Here is a 6,579-nt window from a genome sequence, read left to right on the forward strand (position 1 = left end):
ATCATGTTTAATGGCGAGTTAAATTTTCAAAGGGTAGCAAGCATTGTTATAAACATTAAACAGTATGTACTCATGATTCATGTCAGGAATTGTATTTCTTTTTTAAACTGAACTCGCCTACAAAACACGTAAACTTTTCTCAAAGATAACTTCTATATTAAAATATTTCTAAATTTTAGAAGACTATGTGCAAGTTTAGAATTGCGTGCTGACAAAATTTACAGACCCTAAAACGTACTACTACACCAAAAAAGCGAGCGGCCAACGTGCGAGAAACGTTTCGTGTAAACCTTTTAGAGTTTCATGTAAACCGTTTAGCGTTTCGGGCAAAGCGTGTAAATCGTTTCGAGCAAAGCGTGCGAGAACCGTTTGAAACGTTCATCAGATTTCATTCGGAACTCTCTGACAAGTTAATTGTTTCAAAATGGCGCGCGTGTTTTACATTACTTTAACAAAATTGAACGAATTTTTAAAAACAAAAGAAAGGTATATGTATTAAAAGACGACTAGTTACAGATTACATGTATATTTAACGTTTTCATGCGATGTTTCAGTACTGAAACAATATTAAAATTCGCAATACATAAAAAATATTAAATACAGTTAGCGAAACATGATTTCTATTGGAACAAACCTAAATCAACTTTAACTTGCACGATCATGTTTTGATAAGCATGTATTTTTATTATCTATTTACATCGATAACTCTTACTGAGACCATTCGGCTGTGTACAAGCAGTACACATAACCTCGGACATCGGGCGAGACCTGCACCTGGCTGAATCTGTCAATCAAACTCTGTGTATTTGTTTTCATTGGATGGTCAGGCGTCTCTCTTTTGTCAAAAGCCAATGGAAAATTAATGAATTCAAGGTAATCGGAATCAGAATTTGATAAAGCACACAATTTAAATGATAGAAAATTTATTAATTATTTGAACAAAATTAAATGTAAACATTGAAAGGAAATAAAAAAAATTAATTATTATGGGAATCTATACGCATGGTACTCAAATAAAATAGATTATATTATGATTTTATTATTTTATGTAGTAAAATCACCCTTCCAACTGTTACTCAATTACATAACAATTGATGACCTGGGGCTATAAATGTTCTGAGCTGTGTGCGCTGAAGCGGCACAAGATTCTCGATCGCATGCGGCAATTGAATTAACACAGACTGGCCGAATAAACAAAGGGGTGGGAAAGTGAAACAAAATGTTACACATAAGAAGAAACCACCAAAAATGTTTTTCGACAGATCTTGATATCTTTTCTCCAATTAAAAAAAAATCCAGCGCGAGCACCTGTCAGCGGGGCGGGAGGAGTGGGGGGTGGGGGGGGGGGGGGCAGCAATGAGTTCGCTTCCACAATGAAACTACAGAAGTGATTAATATGTGACCGATAGAATCTAATCTAAAGTTGTTTAAACTCATGTGAATATTTTCTAAAATAATCATCGAATGCCTCAATTCAGGGCATCCCTTTATCGTGCTAGCACCTACCGCAAACATGTAACATGGAACTTTGATTATAATTTGATTTGATTTTTAAACTACCTTGTACGCTATCGTATAAATCAATGCTTAATCAACTGTAAAAGTAAAAAAACTTTATCTTAAACCAATATAATAGTTGAAAACATAATAAAATAAAGTTGTGTCCGTGTAAAATATGAAACATAAACGCGTCATAAGGTACATGTAGAAGAACACGAACCGACCGCGGATCACTTAACCACTCGCGCCGGATCTCCTCAGCCATGTGCGAGGGATGATCATTATTTAAAGGTTTAATATTTGAGGGGGGTGGGGTGGGGGTGTTGATTTAAAACATTAATTGTACAGTTTTTAAAGTAGTTTACATAAACCAACCAACCATTAGTTTATGTCTAACGATTTTTCCGATATGGAGTAACATCGTTCATTAATATTCATTTACACTCAAATATTTAATTAAATATATACAAGTAGGACAAACCTTTATAACATGAAATTAAAACAGTTCTTGTATATACGGCTATATTAACTCAAACACGTTCATATGCATGCAAGTGTAAGTCGCGGTGTGCGAATCTTGTGTATTAAATAACCGCTTACCGCTAGGTAATGCAGCCGTGGCTGATCTCCTCGGCCGTGGGCGAAGGATAGATTACGTAAAGGTACAACGCACAGAAACGCACAGCTCAGAACCAAGGAAGATTTGAAAAGTTTGCAGTATAATGACCTTACTCTATCAAATAGAAGTTCTTTATTTTAAACTAAAAACCCACAATTGATCTATGTCTATTATTGCTTTAGAGAATGACATTGCTTTTATTAATTAAATGAACTACATGTATTTCTTACTTGACATCCAATCGTTTAATCCACAAAAGATTTTGTGTAATCAAAACTAAAACAATTCTTGAGTTCGCGGCTAAATAAATTCATATATGAGAGACGCAACTCTCGTGTATTAGATAACCACTGACCGCTAGGTAGTCCAGCCGCGACCACGGTGACCGACTTTCTCGGCCGCGGGCGAGGGAGAGCTTTCGTAATGGTACACACACAGCTCTGATTCAAGGTAGATTTTGAATGCATGATGTTTATATTAAAAAGGTAATGCATATATTTTTTCATTCCATATTTTGTGTTTTACTAGAAAAGAAAAAGAATGTTTTGTTTTCCAATTCCCGTTTTTAAGGATTGTGCACTATAAGAACTTAACAACGACTTAAACTCCTAAAAAAAAAACATGTATTCTAAAAAAAAAAATTCTTATGAATTAATGCCTCCTGTATAAACCAGCATACTTTCTGCGGTAACTTCATGCCAGTTGTATGCACAAAGTCTTTCGTTAACTTGTCAAATAAAAACAGGTACATGCCAACATGTAAAGCTTTTTACACTCATACTACACAAACCACTTACAAAATAACATTGAAACGACCTTCATGAGATCCCAACAAACAACTTTTCCAGCGACAGCCATATCAAAATCCTAACCGTTTTTGAGTTATTAAGCAAAATGTTTTAGGGGCCATTGGCCCTTAATTTAAGGGGCCAGCCCCTTTTTATTGGTGTCAAATGAAAGCCCTTGTTATTTTGCACAACTTTTATTCTACATGTCTTTACAAAATTTTTTTCGTTCAAAAGATATAAAGGAAAACATGTCTAAATTTTTGCACTTTTTTGAATCCTGTTTTTTGACCCCCTACCTTTTCCTAAATAAAAAACGTAATCTAAAAACATAAACAGATGTGCACAACTACAATGTCTCTGTTATTCAAATTCGTTGGATTCCCATTCCCTGCTATCATAGTCTCGGAGCCTTTGTCTGGAAACAAAAGGCCCTAAAAAAATTTAAAAGGGGAATAACTCTTTAACGGAAAGGGAATTCTACATTTAATGAATTGCTTAAGATAGTGTTTTGTAAAGTACATTAGCCCTGAAAATTTGAGCAAAAAGCGTTTAGAAATGAGCAAGATATGAAGCCTCAAAGTTCGCGTCTAGGAAACAAAAAAAAAACTAGAGCAAAGCTCGTTGCAAAGCAACGAGTGGGTCTTCCGTTAATGTCGGAAGTAAAGCTGGAAGTTCCTGTAAGAAGCAGAGCTCTTAAACCAATAACAAGAGGAACTAAAATAAAAAGATGAAAAATCGAATTATTCCTGGTACGACTTAACAAAATCCGAATGATTTTAAGTACGACTTAACAAAAACCTTTCTGATTTCAAGAACGACTTAACAAAAAAATCCGAATGTGTCCAAGTACGACTTAACAATTATTTTTGGTACGAGTTAATATTACTTTGAACATTACGCTATTTTTTAAACCAAGGACGCAGAATCAAAATTTCCGGAAAAATCAATTTTTAAACCCCGATATCTCTGCAATGCATCGTCCGATTTTAAAACGGCTTTCAGTGTTAGATTCAGCTTAATAATCTCTACAAAACACATATACATTTTTGATTAAATCAGAAAATTCATTTTTTCGAAAATTTTGTTTTACTTCCGGTTTCGACCGGAAGTGATAGATTTTCATTTCCAGCCTTATTACAGAGGTAAATCGATCAAATCATAACCATTCAAAATTTCAAGCCTCTATCTTAAAGCGTTTTTGAGAAAAGTCCGGGACAAAATGACTTTTTGAAATTTTTAAAAATGACGTCACGTCAAAACGGGAGTGACGTTCTCTTTAAAACTTTAATATTTTTGAGGGACGCCAACTTACAAAAATCTCTGAAAATTTCATCAAAATCGGTTAAACACTTTTTGAGTTATGAAGCAAAAAAGGAGTCAGAAGAAAAGAAAAAGAATAATAATAATAATAATAAAAAGAAACCGAAGAATAACAAGAGGGTCTTCCGTTGAAAACGGAAGACCCTAAAAAGAAAAATAAGAATAATCTTAATTTTTTTCCCGCACAATAATAGAAAGGTCTTCCGTTGGAAACGGAAGACCTTAATAAACTATTGTTAACTCTGGATTATCGTCTGTAAACTATTGTTTACAGTTGATAAACCAAATATATCATCTGTGATTTTTTTTAACCCCGTTTATATATATTTCACATCTTTAAACCTTGGTAAACGCGATCATATATGTTTCAGAAGTGTAAAACTATAAGTAACAATGAAAACAACCATTTGCGATTTCAAAACATGATTTATTTGTTAAATATAGTTTCACTAGTGTGAAACTATTATTAAAAACTGTTAACTTTAGTTAACACTTGTAAATTATAGATTCCTCATAATGTCACAATGAACACAAAATTGATAAGTTTCCAATTCCAAATTTTACATAGAATTCTGTGCACTAGCTTTCATTTATTTATATCTAAAATATCAGATACTGAAATGTGTTCATTTTGCCATGAAACTAAGAAGTCAATAAGTCATCCTTTTTATGGTTGTCTGTATGCACGAAACATTTGGATTATAATACAGGAAAAATAAAGAACTTGTATGTAACTTGGATGTAACCATGCTAATCCGATATTATATAGAACATTTAATCTATTTATATTGTTAGCAAAATGGTTTATTTATATTAACAGATGTCAGTATATTTTACCTTCTACAAAATCATTGTTTGAATACAATAATTTGTTAGATATGTTAACATCTACTCTTCCCATTCATTAAGCTTACGAAAAGAAAATGAGGTCAAGGATAGTTGGCGGATCTTCTAAAAAAAAAATTAGTTTCCTGAGATTCCAATTTTATTCATTTTTTTTATGTTACTGTCACACTCATATTTTCACTGTTTACATGTTTTTACATATTTTCATTCAGTTTCATATAAAGCGTTGATTTCAATAATTCAAATGATCAGAAAGAGGATTTTATAATTCTAAATCTTTAATTGGTATACTGTGTAAAATTGTGGAATATAAGAATATGTTATGTTTTTCAATCATTCTGTTTATTTCTAAAATCAATGGTTTTAAAAGTGTGAAATTCCTGAAATATTTTTTTAATGGCCAAGACCCATGTACTTAGCCAATTCCCTTTATTGTAACATTTGGCATTGTTTATTTAGGATAAGTCATTTTGTGTCTTCTTATACTCATTTTTCTTTGATGTCACTAATTTCTTTGTTATCCAATATGTGTGAAGCAATTTACTGTCCAAACACCAGGTGTCATACATGAGACTCTTATTTACTCAAGTTGAGCCCCTTTAGCAAAAATGTAGTTCTTACATAGTGTGAATTATTATTACGCGTTAATCGTCTTTTTACTTACATTTTTCTAAACATACGCAATTGTCACTAATTTCATTGGTCAGTTTTTCAAGAACTAAATTTTTACGACAGGCAAGAATTGGGCTATGCGCATCACTTACTCGATTGCGCTCTTTGAATAAACACCTTTACTTACTGTCCACAAAAAAAATAAAAAAAATTGTCACAACCTTTCTTTATTGTATTTCGTTGAATGGTCAAATGAAAAACAGAGGTAATGAAAATATCCTCGCTTTCTTACAAAATGCACTCGTACTATTCACACTAGTTTTGTTACTCGGAATTGTCCAAAGTTAAAAGACTTAGTTATTTCTTTGATGACGGTTAATCCAGTACATCAAAATCACGTCCGGAAATTTCCACGGCAGAACTCAAAACTGACTCTTTCACACAACGCACATCTTTCACTCAAACATTCAATTAACACAATTAAGGAATTATAACACTCTCACGCCGGTGACTCTTTGATGGGAGGAATGACACTAATCTTAAGCAAAACAAACAACACCTATACTCTTTAGCTTTGTCCCCGGCCCTCGAGGGATCTGAAGTAAATGTTTTCAATTAATAAAGAATTAGAGAAAAAATAAAATGTCATGTTGGAAATTGAGATGTTCATTAAATTTACAATGTGACAATTCCTCCCCTCTCCGAGTAAGACTCTGACTCAGAGTCTAAGAAAACTTGGATATACGTACTAGTAAAGGTATACTCACATTTAAGATTAAACAATACTCAGACATTTAAGATAAAACAGCAAATAAAACGAAGATGATATTATTGTCTGAGAAGTACATGTAACAATTTTCAAAATTGCGCATAATAACCGGAAGTTTGGAACAT

This window comes from Crassostrea angulata, chromosome 1 (genome assembly GCF_025612915.1).
Source record: "Crassostrea angulata isolate pt1a10 chromosome 1, ASM2561291v2, whole genome shotgun sequence".
NCBI lineage: Eukaryota > Metazoa > Mollusca > Bivalvia > Ostreida > Ostreidae > Magallana > Magallana angulata.